This window comes from Orycteropus afer, unplaced genomic scaffold (genome assembly GCF_000298275.1).
Source record: "Orycteropus afer afer isolate SDZICR_OR568_19922 unplaced genomic scaffold, OryAfe1.0 scaffold00105, whole genome shotgun sequence".
Classification (NCBI taxonomy): domain Eukaryota; kingdom Metazoa; phylum Chordata; class Mammalia; order Tubulidentata; family Orycteropodidae; genus Orycteropus; species Orycteropus afer.
The window spans coordinates 3,626,428-3,637,447 of NW_006921692.1; positions in this window are offsets into that span (position 1 = coordinate 3,626,428).

Here is an 11,020-nt window from a genome sequence, read left to right on the forward strand (position 1 = left end):
CCTTGTCTGGTTCCTGTTCTCAAGAGGAATGGTTTCAGTCTCTCTCTATTGAGAATAATATTTGCTGTTGGTTTTGCATAAATTTCCTTTATTATGTTGAGGAAAGTCCCTTCTATTCCTATTTTGCTGAGAGTTTTGATCAGGAATGGGTGTTGGATTTTATCAAATGACTTTTCTGCATCAATTGAGATGATCATGTGGTTCTTCTCCTTCGTTTTATTTACGTGGTGGATGACATTCATTACTTTTCTAATGTTGAACCATCCCTGCTTACCTGATATGAACCCCACTTGGTCATAATGAATTATTTTCTTGATATGTTGTTGCAGTCTATTGGCTAGGATTTTTTCAAAGATTTTTACATCTATAGTCATGAGGGAATATCCGATAACTTTTGATGTGTGATGTTTTTGTTAATTAATCTCTAAGTATTTTTCAGTTTCCCTTGAGATTTCTTCTTTGAATTATTGGTTGTTTAAGATTGTTTTAATTTCTGCATATTTTTCTGTTTTCTAGTTTTCATTCCTGGTGGTACAAGAGTTAAATGCTTGCTTGCTTACTGAAGCTACCCAGTGTCTCTGCAGGAGAAAGACTTGGTAATCCACACTTGTAAAGATTACAACCTAGAAAACTCTATGGGGCAATTCTACTCTGTCATCTTAGGTCACTATGTGTTGAAATTTCACTTCATGACACATAGCAACAATGACATTTATTTCTACCTTTATTTAATTGTGGTTGATGAAGATAGTTTGAATAATTTCAGTTTTAAATTTATTGAGATGCAGTTTGTGATCTAATGTATTGTCTATCCTGGAAAATGATCCAAGAGCATTTGAGAAGGATGAGTATTTTGCTGTTATTAGGTGAAGTGTTCTCTCTATGTCTGTTATTAAGTTGAGTCATAGCATTTTTAAAGTCCATGTTGTTATTGTTGTTATGTGCCGTCGAGTCGGCCCCGACTCATAGCGACCCCTCCTTGGGTTTCCGAGGCAGTATCACTACGGAAGTAGGATTGCCTAACCTTCCTTCCGAGGAGTGGCCATAGTAGCTTGAATCTACTCAGAGGCGTTTCAGAAAAAAAATCCTGATGATCTGCTTTTGGAAAATATCAGCTGCTGAAAACCCTACAGAGCACAGTTGTACTCTGACATACTTGGGATTGCCGTGAGTCAATATTGACCTAATGGCAACTGAGTTTATTTCCTTATATAACTTCTGTCTAGATGTTATACTCATTATTGAAAATCGTGTATTGAAGTGTCCAACCATTATTGTTGTTGTTGTTAGTTGCAGACGAGAAGGTTCTGGTTCAAAGGGACTCTATGTACAACAGAACAAAACACTATCTGGTCCTCCCGCATCATGAAAATTGTTACCATAAACCCATTGTCATAGCCATTGTGTCAATCCTTCTTCTTGAGGACCCTCATTTCATTGACCTTCTACTTTACTGAGCATGATATCCTTTTCCAGTGACTGGTCCCTCCTAACAGCATGAACAAAGTACGAGAGACAAAGTCTAGCCATTCTGTCTTCTAAGAAGCATTCTGGATATACTTCCTCCAAGACAGATTTGTTCATTTTTCTCGTATCCACGATACTTTCATTGTTCTTCAGCAGCACCACAATTCAAATGTGTCAGTTTTTCTTCAGTCTTCCTTATTTTTTGTCCTTGACAACTTCAATGTTTTCTCTGTTTATCATGATGTTGCTTATTGGTCCATTGTGAGAATTTTAGTTTTCTTTATGTTGAGTTGTAGTCTTTGTTCTAATGTAGAATAGTCTATTTCTCCCTTCATTTCTGTCTATATTTGCTTCATATATTTTAGGGTTCTGTTGTTATGTGTATACATATTTATAATTGTTATACTTCATTATGAAATAACTCTTTTGTCACTATACAGTGTCCTTCTTTTTCTTTCATAATAATTTTGACTTAAAGTTTCTCTTATGTTATACTAGCATAGCCACTTTCACTTTCTTTTGTTTAGCATTTGCATGGAATATATATAGTTTCCTATCATTTCACCTTTAACTTATTTGTATCTTTGGCTATAAAGCAAGTTATATAGTTAGATAATTTTGATTTTTTTTAAATCTATCCTTCCAACCTCTGCTTTTTGATTAGATAATTTATTCTATTTAAATTTAAAGTCATCTTGGTAAAGAAGGACTTACATTTTGCCATTTGTTTTCCATATATCTTATAACATTTTAGTCCCTCGTGTCCTTCATTAATATCTTTTTTGCTTTTATTTAATTTTCCTTTATAGTGAACCATTTGATTCCTTTCTCATTTACTTTTGTGTGTTTTTCAAAAAATATTTTCTTTGTGGATACCATGGGGTTTATGTTTAACATTCTAAATTTTTAACAATCTAATTTGAATTGATACCTACTTAACTATAATAATATATGAAAACTCTGCTCCTACAGAGCTCTGCTCCCTCTTATGTTGACGTTGTCATACATAACATCTTTATGCATTGTGTGCCTGGTAACATAGATTTATAATTACTTTCAAGCACTTTACTTGTAAGTAATGTAGAATATAGGGAGTAGAGTGAAAAACTAAAGTACAATAACACTGTATTTTATATTTGCCCATACACTTACATTTACCAGTAATCTTTATTTCTATATATAGGTTAAAGATACTTTCTAGCATTTTCCTTTCAACTTGAGGAGCTCTTGTTAACATTTTTTGTTGGGCAGCTCTACTGGTAATACTTTTTCACAGATTTTGTTTATCTGAAGACATCTTTTTTAACTTTATTTTTAAAAAATTTATTGTGATTTGGGTGAAAGTTTACAGAGTAAATTCATCTTCCATACAGTGGTTCACATACATTTTGTCTCATGACGTTGACTGCAATTTCTCACAGTGCAACAGCTCTCCTCCAACTCCCTCCCTGTAGCCACCTTTTTCCTGTGTCCTTCCTTCCCATGCAATCCTGCCCTGCAGCTGTCTCCCTCTGCATACACAGCCCTTCTATTCTCCCATGATTGATCTCTCCAAGGAGTGTATCTACCTAATGTAAATGTTCAGCTCATATGCCTGCCTTTTGTTTGGCTGGAAGCCACAGGAGTGGGTCCAATTCCAGACCTGAAGGGCAGTTAAGGGTCATAGTCTCAAGGGTTCCACCAGGGCCTATCAGGCCAGCAAACCTGGTCTTTTATTTTATTTTATTTTTTATTATTTTGAGTTTTGTTCTCACTCTAACCAGGATCTCATACAGAGATCCCCCTCTGGTTGACAATGGTAGTTGGGCACCGTCTAGTTCTACTGGTCTCATAGTCATATAAGCTGATGATTGCATGGTGTACCAGTCCCTTGGACTAATTGTTTCTATGCATCTTTTTTTTTGTTGTTCTTCTTTTCTCTGGACGAAGAGAGACCTATCGTTGCATCTAGATGGCCAATAGCAAGCTTTTAAGATCCCATTCACTACTCACCAAAGTAGGATGTGGAACAATTTTTTTTTTTTTTTATTAGTATTGTGATATTTAGAGCTGTGTATCAACTTGGCAGGACCACAATTCTGTGTGGTTTAAGCAATTGTGATGTGGGTTGTTCCCATGATGGGATCAGATGTATATGTTTTCAACAGCCAACACATTGAAAGGGAGTTTCCCAAGGGGTGTGGCCTGCTTCCAGTGTATTTATGGACATCCTGGGAAAAGAGACCCTTTTCTGTGGATTGGGATTCGGTTGTGCTGCCTACAACTGTCCATGAGCGAACAATCCACCATTCAGCCTGGAGATCCTGTATTCATCATTCGTTGGAGTCAACAGCCAGTATACTGCCTGCCTACCTTGAGTTCATCAGCCCCTGCAGCTGTGTGAGTTGGGAAAATCCTACAGAATTTGGGACTTGCCAGCTTCTATAAGTGCATGAGCCATTTTCCTAAGATAAATTTCTTTTTTTTTTTCTCTCTCTCTCTATATAAGCTTTACTGGTTTTGCTTCTCTAGAGAACCCAGTACATTTGGTACCAGGAGTAGTTATAGAGAGACAAAATCATAAGAATGGACTTCCTAAATTGGTTCTCCAATTTGATTAATTGTAAAGACACTGGTGACCCTGCCTCCATTTGGAAAGAGGGCCCTGCTTATCCGTGGCATAAGGTGGCAACATTAATATGCAAAATAGCACACTGATAGATCAAGTACTTTTGAGAAGTGAGGCTCTGGGTGAGCACATATTTGATACTTCTCTGCAATTCTTTCAGCATGAGAAGTATAAGGAAGCTAGTTGCTTGGTCCTACTTACACTTGACAAAGTGGTGAAAGAGTGAGATGAGTTCAGGGCTGCTGAGTCACAGCTTAAGTGCCACATAAAAGACTTTTCCAGTTGTTTCCAGTTGTTTTCTGAAAGAAAGCCATATTTCTTCTAGTAATAGAGCTGATATTGATGAAAACCAAACCCAGAGTCTTATTGTAAGGGTGGCTGAGTTACGCCAGTTAAATTGCCTACCCAGAATGGTGTCTGAAGTTAAAGTGATGGCATTGATTGGGAAAAAAAAAAAATGGGATCCTGAGACCTGGAATGGGGACATATGGGCAGATAGTGAGGAAGATTAGGGTAATATAGAGCCTGTAAATTCTGTTGAATCCCTCCCATCTGAAAGGTTTACTTGATTTTGCTAACATGTACAGAAGAAACCTGGAAAATATGTATGGGAATGGCTACTGAGGGTGTGGAATAATGGTGCAAGGAATGTAACATTAGATGAATCTGAGTTTATTGATTTAGGCCCACTAAGTATGGATTCTTCATTCAACATTTCAGTTTGAGAGGTTAGGAATGGATTATGTGGTGGCCTACCTTAAGTCAAGCTGAAGTACCAGACCTGACTTGGTAGAATGTAGAAGAAGGTATCCAGAGACTTAGTGAAATTGGCCTGTTAGAATGGATTTATCAGATTAGACTCCTAGAGCCAGAAATGTAGAGTCCAGAAGACATGCCTTTCACTCTACAGCAAGGAATAAATTTGTGAAGGGAGCTCCAGCATCCTTGAAGACTGCTGTGATTGCTCTTTTGTGTAAGCCAAATTTGACAGTGGGAACAACCCTAATTGAACTAAAACATTTAATATGATGGGGCTAATTGCCCCACTGGTAGTAGGGGCCAAATGGCTGCAGTTAATTGACAAAGGCAAGGTGGGCATGACTGCCATAATGGACAGCAGAGTCAAAACAGTAATCAGAATACTCTGACTCATGTGGAATTATGGCATTGGCTACTTAGTCTTGGTGTTCCTAGAAGTGAAATATATGACAAGCCTACTAAATATTTACTTGATCTGTATAGAGAGAAGACATCTAGGTCATGTGAACAGCAGCGTACATTGAATTGCCAGAATACAGAGTCAATCTCTCAATCAATTCTCAGACTTCAGTTTACAGACCTACAGCCCCTTGAATGAAGGGGAGGCAAGGTCCCTTTGAGGAAGGACCCCACTACATTGCCCAAAATTTATAATGTCCATCTTTCTCCCAGCCTTCCCCAAAAGGATCTGAGGCCTTTTACGAGAGTGACTGTTCATTGGGGAAAAGAAAATAATCAGACTTTTAGAGGATTACTGGACACTAGCTCTGAATTGGCACTAATTCCAGGAGACCCAAAAGGTCATTGTGGCCCACCAGTCAGAGTGGGGGCACATGGAGGTCAAGTTATTGATGAAGTCTTAGCTAAGGTGCATCTCATAGTGGGTCCAATGTGTCCCTGAACCCATCCTATAGTAGTTTCCTCAGTTCCAGAATACATAATTGGAATAGATATACTGAGCAATTGGCAGATTTCCCACATTGTGTCCCTGACATGTGGACTAAGGGCTATTATGGTAGAAAAAGCCAAGTGAAAGCCATTAGAACTGCCTCTACCTACAAAAGTAGTAAACCAAAAGCAATACCGCATCCCTGGAGGGGTTTGCAGAGATTACTGCCACCATCAAGAACTTGAAGGATACAGGGGTGATGATTCCCACCACATCCCCATTTAATTTGCCTATTTGGCCTGTGCAAAAAGCAGATGTATCTTAGGGAATGACAGTGGATAATCACAAACTAAATCAGGTGATGACTCCAATTGTAGCTGCTGTTCCTGATGTGGTTTCATTGCTTTGCCAAATTAGTACATCTCCTGGTACTGGATATGAAGCTATTGATCTCTCAATGCCTTTTTCTCAATGCCAATTTCAAAGAACCATCAGAAGCAGTTTGTCTCCAGCTGGCAAGGCCAACAATATACTTTCACAATGCTTACTCAGAAATATATCAACTCCTCAGCAGTATGTCATACTCTAGTCCATAGGGATCTTGATCACCTTTCCCTTCCACAGGACATCACACTCATCCATTATATTGATGACATTATGCTGATTGGACCTAGTAAGGAAGAATTATTGATGCCTCTAGAGTTATTGGTGGGATATATGCATTCTGGGAGCTCTGGTAGCATAGTGGCTAAGACACTTGCCTGCTAACCAGATGGCTGGCGGTTCAAATCCACCAGCCACTCCTTGGAAGGAAGGTTGGGCAATCCGACTTCCGTAGTGACACTGCCTCAGAAACCCAAGGAAGGGCCGCTATGAGTCGGGTCTGACTCGACGGCACATAACAACAACAACAACAACAACATGCATTCTAGAAAGTGGGAAATTAACCCAAGAAAAATCCAGTCACCTCCTACTTCAGTGAAGTATCTAGGAGTCTGGTGGTGTGGGGCATGTTGAGATATTCCTACTAAAGTGAAGGATGAGTTATTGTATCTGGCTTTTCCCACAACTAAAAAGGAGGCACAATGTGTGGTAGGCCTTTTTGGATTTTGGAGGCAACATATCCATCATTTGGGTGTGTTGCTTCAGCCTATGTATCAACTGACTCGGAGAGTTGCTAATTTTGAGTGGGGCCCAGAAAAATAGAAGGCTCTGCAACAGGTTCAGACTGCCTTGCAGGCTTCTCTGTCATTTGGGCCATATGATCTGGCTGGTCCAATGGTGCTTGAAGTGTCTGTAGTAGATAGAGATGCTGGTTGGAGTCTTTGGCAGGTCCTTATGGGTGAATCACAAAATCCTTGGGATTTTGGAGCAAAGCCCCTGCCATCCTCTGCAGATAACTACTCTCCTTTTGAGAAACAGCTTTTAGCTTGTTTCTGGGTTTTAGCAGAGACTGAACACCTAACCATGGATCACCAAGTCACCATGAGGCCTGAGCTGTCCATCATGAACTGGGTGTTGTCTGACCCACAGAGTCATAAAGTTGGACGTGTGCAGCAGCACTCCATCATTAGATGGAAGTGGTATATCAGAGACTGAAGCAGGACCTGAAGGCACAGGTAAGTTCCATAAGGAAGTGGCCTAAATGCCTATGTTCTCCACTCCAGTCACATGATCTTCCCTTTTCCCGTCTGCACCTGTGGCCTTATGGGGAGTTCCTTATGATCAGTTGACTGAGGAGGAGAAAACTCGTGCCTGGTTTACAGATGGTTCTGTGCGATATGCAGGCACTATTTCAAAGTGGATAGGAGTGATATTGCAGCCCCTTTCTGGGATTTCTCTGAAGGAGAGTGGTGAAGGGAAATCCTCCCAATGGTCAGAAATTTGAGCTGTGCATATGGCTGTTGACTTTGCATGGAATAAGAAATGGACAGATGTGCAAATGTATACAGATTCATGGGCTGTAGCTATGGCTTGGCTGGATGGTCTGGGACTTGGAAGGAACATGATTGGAAAATTGGTGACAAAGATGTATGGGAAAGGGGTATGTGGATAGATTTCTGTGACTGGGACAAAGGAGTAAAGATACTTGTATCTCATGTGAATGCCCACCAAAAGGTGACCTTGGCAGAGGAGGACTTTAACAATCAGTTGAATAGGATGACATGTTCAGTGGAAACCAGCCATCCTTTTTCCCCAGCCACTCCTGTCATTGCTCAATGGGCTCATGAACAAAGTGGCCCTGGTGGCAGGGATGAAGATTATTCATGGGCTCAGCAACATGGACTTTCCCTTACCAAAGCTGATTTGGCTACCACCATTACTTAGTGCCCAATCTCCCAGCAGCAGAGACCAACACTGAGTCTGCCATATGGAACCATTCCTCGGAGTGATCAGCCAGCAACCTGGTGGCAGGTTGTTTACATTAGACCACTCCCACCATGGAAAGGACAGTGTTTTGTTCTCACTGGAAGAGATCCTTATTCTGGATATGGAATTGCCTTCCTGCATGCAATGCTTCTGCTAAAACTACCATTCGTAGACTTACAGAATGCCTTCTCCACCATCATGGTATCCCACACAGCATTGCTTCAGATCAAGGGACTCACTACACAGCAACTGAAGTGCAGCAGTGGCCCTACATTTATGGAATTCACTGGTATTACCATGTTCCCCATCATTCTGAAGCAGCTGCATTGATAGAACAATGGAATGACCCACTGAAAACACACTTATGTTGCCAGCTAGGTGGCAATGCCTTGAAGGGTTGGGGCAATGTTCTCCAGGAGGCTGTGTATGCTCTAAACCAGCATCCAACATGTGGTGTTGTTTCTCCAATAGCTAGGATTCACGGATCCAGGAACCAAGGGGTGGAAACAGGAGTGGTAACACTATTACCCCTAATGACCCATTCAAACAATTTTTGCTTCCTGTCCCTGCTACCCTATGTCCTGCAGGTCTGGAGATCTTAGTCCCAAAGGGAGGAACACTCCCACCTGGAGACATGATACTGATTGCATTGAACTGAAAGTTAAGAATTCCACCTGGTCATTTTGGCTTCCTCATGACTCTGGATCAACAGACAAAGAAAGACATTACTGTTCTATCTGGTTTGATAGATTGCGATCAACAAGGGGAAATTGGATTGATGTTACATAACGGAAGGTGGAATGCTGGAAATTCTTTAGGACGTCTTGTAGTACTACCATGCCCTGTGATTAAAGTCAATGGAAAATTACAGCAACCCAATTCTGATATGACTACTAATGGTCCAAACCCTTCAGAGATGAAGGTTTGGGTCATCCCAACAGTCAAAGAACTATGACCAGCAGAGGTGGTTGCTGAGGGCAAGGGAAATACAGAATGGGTGGTGGAAGAAGGTACTTCTGACTATTAGCTATGACCATGTGACCAGTTGCAGAAATGAGGACTGTGATTGTTATATTGCTTCATTGTACATGTGCATCAAATATTTTTGTTTCCTTCTGTTATGAACTGTGAGATGTAAATAAGGTTAATACATTTCGGTTGTACGCGTGTTAGTGTATCATGTTAGGCACATATATGACTTTATGATTGTTCTTATTTAGAGATTATATATGGTTAAGAAGATTTGTACAATTGCCTAGTTGACAAGGGGTGGACTATGATAGTTGGAGCTGTGTTGTCAACTTGGCTGGACCACAATTCTCTGTGATTTAAACAATTGTGATGTGGGTTGTTTCCATGATGTGATCAGATGTATATGTTTTGGGCAGTCAACTGGTTGAAAGGAAGTTTCGCTAGGGGTGTGGCCTGCTTCCAATATATTTATGGACATCCTGGGAAAAGAGACCCTCTTCTGTGGATCAGGATTCTGTTGTGCTGCCTACAACAGTCTTTGAATGTACAATCCACCATTCGGCCTGGAGATCTTGGATTCGTCATTCATTGGAATCAAGACCCAGTATACTGCCTTCCTACCTTGAGTTCATCAGCTCCTGCGCCTGTGTGAGTCAGGGAAAGCCTCCAGCTTGACATTTGATCCAAGAACTTGGGACCTGCCCACTTCTATAAGTGTGTAAGTCATTTTCCTAAGATAAATTTCTCTTTTTTCCTCTCTCTATATGAGCTTTACTGGTTTTGCTTCTCTAGAGAATCCAGACTAACAGAAGTATGTTATGCCAATTGATCTTGATGTCCCATGGAACCATGGTCCTGAGCTCACAAGTCCAACTATTAGCTCCCTCTGGGTAGCTGGCTGTGGCCAAGAAGAGACTACAGCCTTGTCCCTTGTCAGTTCTACTATATACCTGGAAATTCTTACAAAACATACAAATACACTTATAGAAACTTTGTCTGCCAACCCTATACATGGTCATAGGCACACCGCCCCCTGCGTAGACATAACTAATAGTTCAGCATGTCCACTCATGTATCCACCCATAGATCAATGTTTGCCATCACTGATAATGAAGTACTCTATGTACATGTTTTTTTTTCTGTACCTTCCATGCACTCTCTATGTCTTCCTCTTCCTCAATGTCATCGTGTTGCTCACTCACATTTGTACTTTGCCCTTCCCTTCACCCAAATCACTACTTGTTATATGAAGACATCTTAATTTATCTTTTTTTTTTTTTTTTTTTAATTAGGATTTGGGTGAAGATTTACAGAGTAAATTCACTTTTCATACAGCAGTTCACATATACTTTGTCTCATGTCATTGACCAAAATTTACAATGCAGCCGCTCCCCTCCCACTTCCTCCCCATAGTTACCTCCTCCCAGTGTCCATCCCTTCATACTCTTCGAGAGGCCCATTTTCTGCCAACCCTGTATATGATCTTGGATACACTCTCCATTTAGACATACATAATTGTTTAGCTTGTTTTAATTTATCTTTTTGAAGGACAGTTTTGTTGGATATAAAATTCCTGTTTGACAGTTTTTCTTTCAATACTTTAAATATATAATCCCATTGTCTGTTAGCATCTATAGTTTCTAATGAGAAGTTGGCTGTTAATCTTATTAAGATCTCGTGGACATGAGTTACTTTTGACTTATTGCTTTCAATATTGTCTCTGTATGTTTAGCTGCTGAAAGTTTTAGTGATTATCTGTGTCTTAGTGATTATCCTGTGTTTTAGTTTTCCATACTTGGTGTTCATTGAGCTACTTTGATGTTTGGATTCTTTCATCAAATTTGGGTAGTTTTCTATCATTTTTTTTTTTTTTTCAAATGTTCTTTCAGCACCTTTCTCTCTTTCTTCTCCCTCTGGGACTACCTTAAAGCATATGTGGGTGTGCATGATGTTGT